The 15,890-nt window shown below is 35.8% G+C and overlaps 1 protein-coding gene across 5 annotated transcripts in view; it reads right to left on the bottom strand.

Moving 5' to 3' along the window:
- epb41a (erythrocyte membrane protein band 4.1a) overlaps positions 1-12,934 on the bottom strand; it is an 82,248-nt gene extending 69,314 nt beyond the window's left edge. For all 5 annotated transcript variants that reach the window (XM_084738492.1, XM_084738487.1, XM_084738488.1 and 2 more), the window contains exon 1: positions 12,793-12,934. The gene's annotated coding sequence lies outside the window, so the exon portion shown is untranslated. The remainder of the gene's footprint in view (positions 1-12,792) is intronic.
- Positions 12,935-15,890: the final 2,956 nt, after the last annotated feature.

The following is a 15,890-nucleotide window of genomic DNA, read 5'->3' as shown; positions in this document are numbered from 1 at the left end:
ATTGTATCATGATATGAAACTAGATATAGTCTTAGATTTTGGACATGGTTATATCATCACATGGGCTAAGTCTTTTCCTGTTTTATAAGGCTGTGTGAAAGAAAAGTGACATCATTTATCTGAACTAATTATTAGCAATTAAAATCTATTTATAATGAATCAATAGTCTAGAAATAGTTGTAACAAAAATGAAACTGAGAAAAGAATGAGAGAGAAGATGCAGTTTGTTCGTATTAGTTTCTAATGATTAATCAATTGTCAGTATTTTCAACTACTGGTTAAGAAAAATGCACAAAATTTGTAATCCTAGTGTTAGGTTAGTATCTTGTGAAAGCACCAATAGTCATGTCTATATTGTTGCAAAATTCAGTCCCCCCAGGATTTCTCATGCCTTTTTTGAGATTGATGTGGCCCAAGATGCCTGATTTCACAGCAGCTTTTCTAAAAAATTGCAATGAATGTTGTGATGCTTTTAGGATTATTTTTTTCAGAGAAATTGAAGGGCCAAGAGAAAATCGCAAAAGAAAGTTGTAAAAAATATTTTTTGTATAATTCATTAAAAATCAAAGGTGACTTGTTCCAGGGAGAACAAAACCACACTCTGTTCTGAATGTTCTAACTAACCTTACCAAAAATGCTCAGAATTACAAAAAATGAAAAAATCTGCTTTATGTGTAAATGAAGAAGTGCGCCTGCGAGGTATTCCACAAAGAAGTAAAATCTTTTTGGAGCTCAAACTCAAGACCAGCATAAAATTATCACATAAAATGCACAGAGCATTGATAAATATCAATTGCAAGAACAAATGTGTTTTTTTCAGAACCCATGACAAAATAAACAATATAGAAATGCATAAAAAAAAAAGCAAATAATAACAATAACGGTTCACTGAGATGTACATGTATGATGTTTGCTGTGATTGGTGTAACTCGAGGAAAGCTATGATGATTGGTCAAGTTTGTGGTAAAGTTGTGGAGTTTGTATAAAACTGCAAGGTCTTAGAATTCACAGGGATTGGCTGAATCTGCGTGAATTGTTGTGATCACAATATCGCAACTTCCTGGAGGGACTGAATATCGATATCAAGGTACTTGGTCAAATGTGACCAAGTCATAACACAGCGATAATGCAGCACACTTATTTTATTACCTTGGCTACTTTCACCCTTCAGGGTACACAAGATGTTGTGACCTATATGATCAATATTTATGAACATTGACTGATATAAAACTTCACTATCGTGAAAGATTTCTCAGTAATATTAGTAGTGTTATCCAGGTCTAACTGTGAGAGTGAGTGAGGTGGAACATCTTAATTTCATGCTTTCCATTTTAACATTGGCTTTAAAGGGATACTCCAGTTCATTAGTATTACACTGTGATACTGTTACATGCAGCAGCCTGCTCTTGTTCTCTCTCTCTCTGCCCGGCTTGTCTCCCTCCTCCCTCTGCCTGCTGCGCACCTGAGTGCAATTGGCACTCAGGTAGGGAGAGGAGGAGGAGATAAGAGGGACAGGGAGTGGAGAGACAGAGGAGGGGGCTTGGCACAGCACAAGACGCACATTCAATCAGGTATAGGAAGGAGTTTTTCCCTTCCTTCTTTATTGCATTTTTCCTTCCCCAAGCAGGTTCTTTTCCCCCCCATGCACGCCTAGGTGCTGGGGTTTGTTATTTTAGTTTGTTGTGTTAGTTTGGGCTGGAGACTACCGGCAGTTCTGTTATTCGTCTTTGTTTATTTTAGGTTAGTGTTCTTTTAGGCAGTTTAGGGGAGGACACTGGGAGCGACGGCCCATTGCGTGGGTGGCCCAGCGTCTTCCCTCTTTTGTTCATTTTGGCCGCGGTCTCCAGTCCCTTTTGTTTTCCCCTTTTGTTTGTTATTTGGTTTGGTAAGAATAAAGCTTGTGGGTTAGACCTGATTTTGTTGTGGCGTCCTTCATCATATGTTGCAGCCTCCTACCCCTACTTGAGTCGTGTGATTCTTTGTTTGACAGGGGGCCGTAACAGATACACACTTTATGCCAACAGTTTACACATGACATGCATTAAAGATCTGTCTCCGAGCCCAGGCACGAATAACACTGATGACATCACTTGAGTTCTTTTCTTTGACTCTACAAGCTCCCTCCCGAGCCACAGAAAAAAAATTTACAGCCTGAGTAGTGCTACTCATGATTTGTAAACAGCACCTTTAACTTTACAAAAGAGTACTGACAGCAACCTATTTACTTGATCAAAGACTCATGGACATTACATTACAGTCAGCTGATACAGTCTCTTACAGTTTTGGAACTTAGGTTTTACATAGAATGTTCATCATGAGGACATGCGGATCCAGGATTTTTTTTTTTTTTTTTTTTTGGTGAATTTCAGCATCTTCCTTTAAAGGGATAGTTCACCCAAAAATAAAAATTCACCCATTATCTACTATGAGGGTCTGGTTTAGTTTTAGGAAAATAGTGTTGCAGAATCTCCCAAGTGAAGTGAATGGTGACCAATTTTCAAACAACATGTTTTTAGCCACATTGTCAAAACTAGACGTGTGTGTTGTGATAGTGTGCATGTAGGGACTTTAGGAGACTTGGATTATGATTTTTTTTCAGTTATTTTTTATGTTTGATAACTGGTCACCATTCACTTCCATTGATTGGGAGATTCTGCAACACTGTTTTCATGTGAAATTCCAGCAGTGTTTTGTGGACTAACAATAGAATTTTCATTTTTAGGTCAACTATCCCTTTACCCATAACTCTACAATTAATGAGTAGAATGACCACCAAAGACTTAAGTTACTGCTCAGCACACCTTCATGCAATACAGTGATCATTCAGAAATGACTGTTATTTATGTCAGGACAATTTTTCTGACCTAGTTTACCTGCTGTAAGCTCTGGAAAGCACCGACACAAAATCAGGAGTGGAAGTAACTAATTACAAATACTCAAATTACTGTAACTAAGTAGCTTTTTTGGGCACTTGTACCTTTATGAGTACATTTTCAAGTCTGTCTTTTATTTGTAAATAAGTATGAATTACACCATGTAATCTACTTAGTTACTTTTAAAATCATAACATCCACACCTTCCATCTGTATTTTAGTAAACAATAAGGGGATCTGATGGAGAAAGAGCAAACGAAAATAATTCGATATGAAAACTAAAACACTGCAGCAGCACAGGTTTGAAATGAGGATTCCAATGGTTCATGATTAATCATTAATTGCCTCTAAGAATTTAATCAGTTAAAAATGTATTGAACAGTATTTAAGCAATAGTCTTAGAAATGGCAGTAATGTCTGGTGGAGCCATTTGTTCAATGAGGAAACTTAAAATGACTAGAAAAAGAGAGAGAGAGAAAAAAAAAAGTGAAAAAGTTGAAAATGAGTGAAAAACAGGTGTTTTGTATTAAACATTATTAATGATTAATTGGTTGTTAGCATTTTCCATTCTTGGTTACAAAGAATGCACAAAATATGTGACCCTAGTTTGGAGAGGTGACCTTTACCACTGAGCAGCAAAACAGTGCAGGAGTTTGGAGTAATTTAGACTGAATATTTGGAGAAACATGAACTCCTTTGATTCAATGTTGCTATTAATGATATATTAAACATCAATGATTAAGAAGTAATAAGCAAGAAGTGATACTCTGAGCAGTTTTTGGTAAGAATACTTTACACTTTTACTTAAGTGTTTTTCTAACACCAGTACTTTTACTTGTAATGGAGTAATATTTTAGTAATGTAACAATACCTGTACTTGAGCACAGATTTTTCAGTACTCTCTCCGCCACTGCACAAAATTATATATTCCATCAGGCATTTTGAGTAATAAAGTCAAAATCTTCACAAAATTAGAAATGTAACAAACAACAGGTCAAATAAAAAGGAAACTAAAAAAGTCAAGAGAAAATGGTTAGGAAAAGTGATGGCTGAGCAAAACAATTATTATTATTATTATTATCCTCAAAGATCCTCAGACATATTTTAAAAAGACTCTGATTGAGTAATAATTTCAAGAAGTAAACAATGATTCTGTGCCGTAACAGCATTATACACTTTTCAGGAGCTGAAACAAAATTAAACAAAACACTGAAGAAGACTGTAATAGCTCGTTTTAAATACAATACAGTTGAACCTGAATTGTGTAATTATATAGCTCCTGATATAATAGTTTAAGGTTAGTTGGAAGATGGAGGGCAGAAGGAGCCTGTCACCACATGAAGCTCCAGAAGCAGCAGCCTGCAGTACTGAAAGGATGCTGGCACAGCTACACAAGTGCTGACAGGGCAGAGAAACGTGAGAGTGTGGGCTTCACAGATCCAGGTGTACTGAGGAGTGTGTACATGTACAGAAAAGTAGTTCACATTGTCATGGTTGATTGTTCAGTCACTGTATGGTCTAAGGCAGTAGTTTGCAGGTGTCACAGTCTGTAGCTTTTCAGTTCAGATAAGCATTCTGCCTGCTTTTTGTTGTGCTCATTAATGAAATGAGCTGAAATAAAACCACGGTTATTCCACCATGGTGAAACAGTTTACACCTTCATTCCTTCTACTGACAGGTTAATGTCATTATAAATCAAATGTTCAAATGTTGTCAAGCTATTTTGGCTATCTCACAAGACATGGCCTTGTGAGATAGTTGTACAGCAGTGGTGGGTGGTGGGTGCTGGCATATACAGCAGCAGCAATGTGCAAAAACAATGGGCCTCATCCACGAACATTTTCATATTCTTACCTTAACTTTCTCTTTATTTTTTGTGTATGGCAGGCTCATATGAATGTGCCATGTCAGATTCAGCAAACACTCGTAACTTCAGATAACTGTGTAAATAATCCACCTATGTGTATTTCAACACACGATCATGAAACTTGTGAATTAGCGTAACTAACAACCCAATAATGCCATATAAGGCTACACCTCCTACCCTATATGTCAGGAAGTGTTCACAAAAGAGTTGAAAGATTAAAAATCCAGAAGTCTGGAGATTGAAGTTGTGCTTCCAGTGATCCATAAAAGAAAATCTGACATTTTAACAGCATCATCAGTGGAATTAAGGGACCTGCAAGACTCAAGACACTGGAATTTTTAGTGCTGTTGATGCCAGGTCACCTGAGGCTTGTACTGTGACTAAAATAAGAAAAAGAAAAAAAGAAATGGTTCAGTTTTTCCATTTGAAAACTGGTCAATTTTCACTTCCATTGTTTGGAAGATTCTGCAATAAAGTTTGACTGTTTCTGGAAAAAAAAAAAAAAAATCAAACTGATTAATTGATCATCTATATAGCTGGTGATTAATTTAACAATTGATTTATTGTGGCAGCTCTAGTCACAATCCTGTCCGCTGAAACATTTTTCAAGTCTTTCAGGTCCTCTAACAATTATTTTAATTACTGATCAATCTGTTGATCATTTTCTTGATAAAATGATTAGTTGTTTGGTCAATAAAATATCAGAAAATGGTGAAAATTAATTCTGTCACAATCTTGAAAAATCAATTGAAAAATGAGTCCAAGCGTGAAAATAGGTTTTCACATGTTTGGACCTACTTTTCAATTAGTGATCAATCCGGCAGTAATTTTTCCACTAATTATTTGGTCCATAAAATGTTGATCAAAGTCCAAGATGACATCCTCAAATGTTGTGTTTTGTACACAACTCAAAGATAGTCAGTTTACTGTTAGAGAGGAGTAAAGAAACCAGAAAATATTCACATTTAAGAAAAAAATCAGAGAATAGTTGGTAATTCATTTAAGAAATCAATAAATCATTGCACTACACACAACATGCAGTCACTATGATAATGTTGCTGTTCTCATTGGGGACCATCACTTCATAGCCAGACTTCATAGCCAGAAATGTCCAGATACCCAGACAAACAGACCGACAGACTGACCAGTGGTGGACAAAGTACTCAACCCCAGTACTTGAGTCAAAGTATAGATACTCCTGGTCAAATATTACTCAACTACAAGTGAAAGTTGCTCAGTCAAAGTTTTACTCAAGTTAAAGTATTAGAGTTCTTGCTTTTAAATCTACTTAAGTATTCAAAAGTACATTTTTAAAAATACTTAAGTATTCAAAAGTACAAATTACAAAATACATTTTCTAATATCAATACATGCTGTATTGTTTTCATGATGTATTTACAGAAGCTTGTAACTCTCTGAAACCATCTAATGATGCACTGATGCTTGTAGAACCACTCTGCTACACAAAATCTATAGAAACACCTATAAAAACTTCAGCATAGAAATACAATCAAAAACAAAAAGGAAAGTTGTTATTTTCTGATGTAACTATTAAAATCACTGCATAAAATTAGATTGAAGCCAACTGTAAGGAGTTCTGTAAGTCTGTAAAATAACTGAGATTTCTTTCTGTCTTCAGAGGCAGTATATATACATGAATTATGTGGTATTTTTCATCCCGATAAAAACAATCCAACTTTACCTACCTGGAATAATTAATAATTATAATAACATCTTGAGATTTCATTTTGTCTTTCTCCTGCTGTCAACATTACTGCTTTTTGTTTGAATGACAGAGGGAGAACTTGCTTGTTCTTGTTACAGAGCGCCTGGATGATGTATTTCCACTTTTACATCAATCCAGAGGAGCTACTGTGATTGGTTTCTTTCTGTGAGGAACACAGCATGTGACCAACTGCATTTTAGAAAAGAAAAACACCAACAGCTGACTTCAAAGCTCAGTCGAAAAGTAACAACAACCTTCCAAGAAATGTAGTGGAGTCAAAAGTAAAATATTTGTCTTTGAAATGTAGTGGAGTGAAAGTAATAAGTTTCCAAAAAAACAAATACTCAAGTAAAGTACAGATACTCAAAAAATGTACTTAAGTACAGTACTCAAGTAAATGTACTTCACTACTGTCCACCACTGAGACTGACTGACCAACTTTGTTCTTGCACACAAATTACACATGATACAAATTTCCTGAATGTGTACTCATACTTGGACACCAAAGCTGATTCTGATGCTGATTCTGAGACTCTGTTGTTAGTAGACCTCTCTTTGGAAACATTCATACAGACAATTTTCCAAAGCTCAAGTGATGAAAAATATTCAGCATTGAGCAACAAAAACCTCCAAATCCTCAACTTGATTCTGGGCTCAAAGTAAAGAAATGATTTGATTACAATATTTGATGTAGGCAAAACAGTTTTAAGATCTCAAAGATTCTTGGATGTGGACATGAGTATGGTTTGGTTCAAAGGTTCAAACTGAAATGCATTTGTGAAGTTAAAGGAAAAACATACTTAAGCATATCTGTGTTTCTGACTGCATTGTAGCTTGTGTCAGAGTGCTGAAAGTGAGCTTAAGGACTGAAAGCGGCTTTAAAGTTAATCGGGCCTGTGTGGGATTAAAGGCTGCTGTGGAAGCTGGATGACCCCCCAACCCCACCCCCACCCAACACACACACACACACACACACACACACACACACACACACACACACACACACACACACACACACACAGTTGCTGAGCTGGCACGAGCTCTGGAAACAACCCAGAAAGTGGGAGCCAACCTGACCCAAATGAAATCAGAGGCAGGGAGTCTTTGCTGAAAGACACAAGTGAGGAAACAAACCCAAAAACAGCTGAGCCCTATCACAGTGTCACAACGTAGCCTGACGGATCAAGATGTAGGAGACATCAGTGACAGTGATGGAAGCAATCAGTAATAATAAGACACTTAGACAGCTCTGAGAAAATGTAAAGACAGAAAAAATATAGTGACCTGTAGCGGTTAGAGAGTTGAAGGGAAAGGTTTAACAACATTTAACAACAGAATCACATATTCCACAGCAGACTAAAAAGCACTTTGAGAAGTTGCACAATCCTCGAAATGTGTTCTCTTCATGAGAAATATTTAGAATGCACAGACAGGAAAAATAACTGATATAACTCACTCTTATTACATCTATCTATCTATCTATCTATCTATCTATCTATCTATCTATACATACATACATACATACATACATACATACATACATATATATATATATATATACATATATATATATATACATATATATATATATATATATATATATATATATATATATATATATATATATATATATATATATACACATCACTAAAGGGTTCATTGGCAGTAACTCTACACGACTCTATTCTGAAAGTGAGTATGAAATGCTGAACTAAAGCAAATATCCTTAAGTACGCACAGCAGTGCAGGAGTGAAATTACACAAACCACAGAGATTTAGTTAGAAGCTACAAAAGTACTGAGAGATGAACACACTGGACACTTTTAAAAACCTTAAAAAAGTGTATAAAATCACTTTTTTTTTCCTTTCTTTTCTTTTTTTTTTTTTGGTTTGGGCATCCATGGTGTGCTTATGGAGACTCAAGAAGACAAGCCACCATCAAAATTTTGACAAAAAAGCATAGGCTATATATTTTTACAGTTATAGCATGTAAGAATAAATTTACACTGTAAAACAAATACTTGCAACAACTCAACATTTCAAGGCAAAGTACTGCAATAGATTTTTGAGCTTTGAGCCAAACTTAAACTCTTAAGCTTTGAAATAAACTGAAAAAAAAATTAGCAATGTATACTGATTTACTTTTCTTCTTTAGATAAACTTGAATCTTTGAGTTTTAGAAACTCAAAAAAATGTATTTCAAAATTTGGTCACAGTGAGCTGTGAACCTGATTTGTCATTATTTTGGTGTCTGAAAAATAAATGTTTTAAGAGAAAATATTAAAATTTTAACCATCAGTAATTTTCATGTCAATGAATTTACTCAATGATTTTTTAAATGCAACTTTGTTGGGTTTCTAAAACTCAAAGATTTAAGTTAATCCAAAGAAGAAAAGTTAATTATCTCAACAAAAGATCTGCAATTGGAAGAACTTTTTCAAAAGCTAAGAATTTAAGTTCAGAACTCTAAATCTCTGTCAAATCTATTGCATTACGTTGCCTTGAAAGTTTGAGTGTTCTCAACTTTTTCATTTTTACAGCATAGACCTACAACAATGATAAACGAAAATCAAAATGTAAAACAAAACTGTTATTCATTTCCATAGTTTTTTGCCAAAGTCACAGGAGCCGCTGGAGAGGGACTAAAGAGCAGCATGTGGCTCTGGAGCCACAGGTTGCAAACCCCTGGTCTAGACTGACTTATCTTTGAGCAAAACCAGAAAAACAGAATCCTTACAGTCAAGCCGTTCTGTGCAAACATGTTTCTTAATTATCAACATGTTGCAACTCACACCAAAAACCAACAATTTGTTTGACGAAAAAATCTTCACTGAAGGTAACTAGCTCAACCACATCTCACTGTTATCCCAGCAAATGAAGTCAGTGAGCAAAACCCATTCACAGAAGAAGATCCTAATATATGATTGAAAACTCAGAGAAAAGTGAAGATTTTGTTTCAAACTACTATTTCAGTGGTTTTTCACATTCAGCTAATCACTATCAAACATTAGACATCTGTTATAGTTTGTAACTGACCAACACAAAAAAAGAATGCAGATGAGAAAACACAACATACCTGGAAAAAGTGATGAAAAAGTGAAAAAGTGATGATACAAGGAAAACTGTTGTTGTTAATATTAGTCCTGACAGCTGGTAGCTATTTTCTTTATTCTTTGTTTGTCTTTTTCTGGTTCTTTCTTTCGTCTTGTCACTTTCTTTTTCCAGGCAGTCGATGTTTATTCCATTTGGAAAAGAACGATATTGAAAAGGAGGAAATGTGTGTTTGCATGACTTGCTTTGTTCACTCGCAGTCTATAGAGATAAAGAACAGTAATCAGTTGAACATGAGAGTGTGAAATAAAACACGGAGAGATAAATATAGAGACTTGCGAAGAGAAAGATGAGTCAAGACAGCCATGAAGGAGCGCCCCACCAAGCACCCGACATCCACAAATACTGCACATGAACAGTGTTTGATTGGCTGAAATCCCTTCAGGACTGTGTGTATGACTTGAACAGTTCAGACCATGGTGACTCCTACAGATAGTATTAAATAACACACACATACAACTAGAAGCTACTAACACAGGACAGCAACTTCAGCATCAGATGCATTTAAATTTGTTTGCATCAGCTGAATTTTTTAAAACAGCCTGTTTTTTTTAAATATTCTAATTTGTCAAGTTTGTGTAGTTCAGGGGTCACATGCAGCTCTTTCACACCTCACCAGTGGCTCCCTGTGACTTTGGCAAAAAATTATGTGGAAATGAATAACAGTTACTTTTAACATTTTCATCAATAACTGTTGTAGGTCTATAAAAAGACTAACTCAAACTCAAGTTTTGAAAATGTTTTACCAACTACTTCTCTAGTTAGTTAGTTAGTTAGTTAGTTAGTCAGTATTTAAAAAATTATAGAGTTAATTCATTCAGTTTTCAGGTATCAAAATAATGACAAATCATGTTCACACTTTACTGCAACCAATTTGTGAAATGCATTTTATTTTATTTATTTATTTTTTTGAGATTCAAGTTTATCTCAAAAAGGAAAGTAAATACTTTCAACTAAAGATTATAGTTGTTGTTGTTTTTTACCTTTATTTTAAAATGGGTAATGTGATCTTTACATTTATCATGTGTAAAAATATGAAGCCTATACACCAAATTTAGAGAGAGAGTCTCCACAAGTTAGCTATGGATGCCAAATAAAAAAGGTCCTCGGGGAAAAGAGAGAATCTAATAGCTGAGGCTCCAAAAATTACTCTTTTGATCATAAAGGCTGTAGACCACTGGTGTAGTCGATGAACATAAGAGTGTAAAGCATGCTGACAATCCTGATTCTACTGACACTGATCCTAATGAGACATTCAGATCAGGTTCTACACAAGAATATATGAATATGATTATTATTCAAAATACTCATTGAGTCCTACAGTTAGCTACCTTCAATTTTAACATTTTGTGAAGAAACATTATTAATTAATGCACTTAAGGAGAAATATGCAATACATTTACTGTATTAAATCATGAAATGATCATGTTATTTCATCAATGATTAAAGAAACATTCTAAATTGAAATACCAGCTTCTCAACCAACAACACTACAGCTCGCATGTTCTCCTTGAAAATTTCCATTACAGGGCGGATCATCTGTTTTTGTTGTGGCCTGTGTACTTTCACATACATTTCATTCATGTTTAATCACTTTACATGGAGCCAAAATTAATGCTGAATATTTGCACAATGAGTAAGTCATAAACCATAAATGATCTTTCAGAAGGAGCAGATGTTTATAACAGTCAAATTGAGCAATATGTTAATGGAGTCTGGCAGACGGTCTTTGAACTCAGAACTGAGAGTGTGTGTACTTTATTTCAGGAGAACGGGAAGAATTTTATATCTATAGACACCTAACATAGTTATGAACACCTGATTAAATCTTGGTTGAATACTTGTCATCACTCATCATTTTCTAAGTTACAGTCAATGCAAACTGCAGCTTTGAGTCAGGGGGATGGGGTGGGGCCAAACACAGCTCATTTAAGCATATTTAATATACAATGTACCATCTGTGGCTCCAACTAGCATGGAAGCCCATTTCCACCACTGAAAGAAAAAAAAAAAATTATAGGATGAAGAGTCATAATAATGACTCTTTATCTCATAACTAGGACTTTTTATCTCATAATTATGACTTAAAATGGGGATATTTTTTATTTCAGTGGCTTCCATAAACTACAGTATTCATTTAATGCTATGGTCTTACATATTTCACCTTTAAATATTTGCATATACAGATACTGCACATAGTATAAAACTTTCTATATTTTAATTCAAAAATCACATAACATCAGACATCAGCAATGCTTCAGCAATGAAGTCAGGATGTTTTATGGTTTAACAATAAATAATTAGAAATGACTATAAATAATAAACACAAACAGAGCAAACCTTTTGTATAGGTGCATACTGGACAACATATATGCTGACTCTAATATGGACTGATATAGCTACACTTTTTTTTTTTTTAATCATTTTTTGCCAGCTTCCAAAAGGGGGGTATACCAGAAAAGGTTTGAGAACCACTGGGTTAGGCTATAATAATAATAATAATAATAATAATAATAATAATAATCATAATAATAACAATTATTATTATTATTATTATTATTATTATTATTATTGTCGTTGTTGTTGTTGTTGTTGCTGCTGCTGCTATTGCTATTGTTGTTGTTATTATAGTAGTTGTTGTTCACTCACAAAGCACTTCTATGTACTGTAATATTTTTGGATCAACACATGACCCAGGACTCACTCAAAGATTTCCGGCCCTGATCTCCACTGACCGTAGCATCGCCCCTGCTGAATGTATACAACAGACTCCATGATGATCCTACAGAATGAAGTGAACCTACGACTGCATCACTGTGGACAACATGGAGAACGACCACAGTCCCTATTGGCTTTATGATTAAGACTAATACACCAAATCATTTGCAAAAACATCTACAATTTATCGTTTCAGTGCGGTCATTTTAGACAAAAAATACGAAAATTGTCGCAGCTGACATCGCATCTGCTGTCGTTCATATCATTACAGCATCGCCTTATAGCAGCATTACATGCTAACATATCATATCAGTTTAAAGACTATATTCAGACCACTGGAGGTTTTCCTGCGCCGTTTGCTCCGTGATAGCAGCAGTTTGACAGTGGGAACAATAAAGGGGGCGGTAGGTGTACCTGTCTGCAAATGGCGCTGAATGTGAAAAAATGTCAACAAATTCTCTGTGGTCCACTCACAGTGTGATGGACAGAACACTCACCCTCTGTTCAGATAATCCCGCAAAGAAAAGATCCTGTAAGGCAGCAGATGCTCAGCGCTCACTATTCCTCACAAGCATCAGATAAACAAAGTGGGAATACATGAGCGTTATCAGGCGGCTTTTAACAATGTGTTTAGGTACCACTAGCAAACGCTCTGGTGGATTTTCTTTGCCCCCAGTGTTGTCTGACAGGCAGCAAGAGGAGGCGCAATATGCGGTTGACTCACCTGCTCAGCCTCTTGTCAAACTGTTGACTAGACCTAGAAATACGTTTCAGACTTGACGTTCATTAAACTATACACAATAAACAAACTATGACTGAGAAGTCTGATTGATACATCCAATTTATTTATTAAATGATGCATCAATATGAATTAGTACCTCCATTTGAATATCAATTTTAAAATTAAATCTCAGTTAATCTGAGCTTCAAAATGCGATGTTATGCTTTATGTTTATTTAATTTCTGACTCACTGCATGCATACATGTTTTGGATTTCTTTTAAAATACAAGAAATAGCTGTAAATGTAAGAGAACAGCCAGGCTAAAAGGATATGTTGAGACATGCAGCCTGTAAGACAACTCAAAGGGCTTGGACAACCCTCAACATCCCCCTTCTTTGAACAGGAGGGTGGAGCTTTGTATGTAATGAGGCAAGTGTATTTGTGGAAGCAGCCAATGGGAGCAGCTGCAGGAGCAGCCCGCTCCAATCACAGCTCTCAGAGCGGCTCTTCATGGCAGAGCTCCACCATCAGTAGCCAAGGATGCTGTACCAAAAAAAATCAATGCATCCATTTTCACTCAGCAGTATTAGTAAAAGAGGAGAGTGAGTAGGCTGAAGTCATTTGAATTAATTCACAAAAATATGAATTCAGGTAATACTTTGTTTGATGACAGTTTGAGAGCATTGAGAGGATTGTAGATTACAATCCCAGACATGCCAGGACACTGTTTGTTACATAACAGGCCTGCATTCTGCCTGCATTTGAAACAAGGTTCTGTGATCAGATCTGCCATCACTCATAACCTCTATGTAATGAATAACAATAAAGCAATCAACAAGCGGAAGGAGCCAGAAAGGCTGTTGCCCACCATGACAACACAATAAAGAGGTGAAGTCCCTCCCCTCTCTGTTTGCCTTTACTGCAGAAAAAATATGAACCATAGTCATTGGGGAGAGGAAAATAATTTTTCATTCCTGATTAAATTGGGTCACAAAATACACATATGATGTTTATAATTTTACAAGACAAGAAAGTTGCAGTTTGTCATAGGTTTGTTGTGTTTTAGTTTTATGTCAAACCGCTCAGTGAACTACACTCTCTTGTCTCACATGATATACATCATCAAAACCAGCAATGCTGGTTCTTGCCTGATGTGTTTTATCAGTGACTCCTGGTGCTTTTATCAGCCAGGAAGTAAAATAATGTGCAAAAACACACAAATACATATAGGCATCATAGCTTCAGTCACTAATCTTAGATGTCATGAGAAAATCGTGACATCACACTGGGTGTATAGACCATCTAATTTACACTTCGTTAAGTGTCTCCAAATAGCAACTGTCCAATCATAGGTTATCAACCATTGCTAGGGCTGGCAAACTTTCCATTTCTCTCCAAGCTGAAGGTGTGCAGGAGACTCTGAGAAGAATGATACTCAGTGTTTCATGAATCTGGACAGTGACATCTTTTTTGTAACACAAGAGCACACATGTGGTGAATGGATTAAACTCTGTCTTCATTTGCTCTAACATAAACTGCAAACATTAGCATGTCTGGCTGACTAACATGAGCTTACTTGCTGCAGTAACTTTACCTCCAGACAAACTTGTTAGATACCACTGGATCTGCATCTGTTCTGTGGGGGTTTGAGGAGGAGGAGGAGGGCTGATGCACAATCAAACGACAATGATACATCTCTGTCTGGCTCGCTAATTGCATTAATGAGTGTATTTCTGTCATGTATCATGTAGATATACCTGCCATATTTCAATATCATGTTTGTTGAGATGTAAGCTAGCTTTAGCCTCTTTAGTCTTTAGCATCAATGCTATAACATGTATGCAGCTGTCAGCTAATTTTATATTACTACACTTTCACAGGGTTCTTGTTTTAAATACATGTCAGATGGAAAAATTAAAATGTCAGCTGGAGATTTCTCAGCTGACTCAAAGAGTTAGCATTAGCTCACATCAGCCAGTTTATGAAATCTGCTTGTGAGTCATTAGTTTAGCCAACAAAATCCACTGTCATGAGACTCTGCTTTTGTTAACTTCTCAAAGGATTCAAAGACTTTGTGTTTCAACAATTACAATGTCAATGTTAAATCTGCTACCGTTATCACTGTAAACTGCATAAATACAATGAAAGAATGGAAAGTATTGCAGGCATTGCAACAGTAACTAAGGAGGGTTGTGGTTAGTGAAGGGCCAATTACTTGTCTTCAAAGTCTGATCATTCAACATTTTTATGACAAAGGAAGACTTCCTTTACTTGAAAAATTATAGTGCACTCAAATCCTTTAAGTCCAGATAAAACAGTAAAAAAAAAAAAGTACCTAGTTTCCATATCATATTTCCCAATGAAACAGGATAGGCAAACAGGACAGAATGTTGGGAGGACTTTGATTTGAACGATGAAAATTGTGCGTGTTACAACCTAAAAGACTATGCTTTTTTTTAGCTGACTGGATGGATGTCATGATTATTATGAATTGAAATTTGTTGGTTCAGTCCTGTGTAAGAATGTGTCATATATTTTTTTACAGGAAGAACTTTGATGGACATTGATACAAGAATACAAAAAATATATTTTTTTGGCATATGTTGTTGAATATTTGCACAATATGACCAGGGATAGAATGACAGAATTGTGAGATGAGAAGATGGATATTAGTCTTGTATGTGTGTTAGACCTGGTCAGGACAATGTTAGTCTCGTCTGACACAAGGACTGGAGGCAGGGGGAAACGTCTACCCCAGCTCTTTCTAAAGTTAAAAAAATCCAACTCAGTCTCATCCCAAGAGATGCACCAGCCTTTCAGATGACTTCAATGTAAACACATCTGCAGCTGTATGAGACGCCTGGGCTGTCGAG

Source organism: Lutjanus erythropterus, chromosome 16 (assembly GCF_056507025.1).
Source record: "Lutjanus erythropterus isolate fLutEry1 chromosome 16, fLutEry1.hap2, whole genome shotgun sequence".
Lineage (NCBI taxonomy): Eukaryota > Metazoa > Chordata > Actinopteri > Lutjaniformes > Lutjanidae > Lutjanus > Lutjanus erythropterus.
This window is presented reverse-complemented; position numbering and strand designations above follow the sequence as displayed.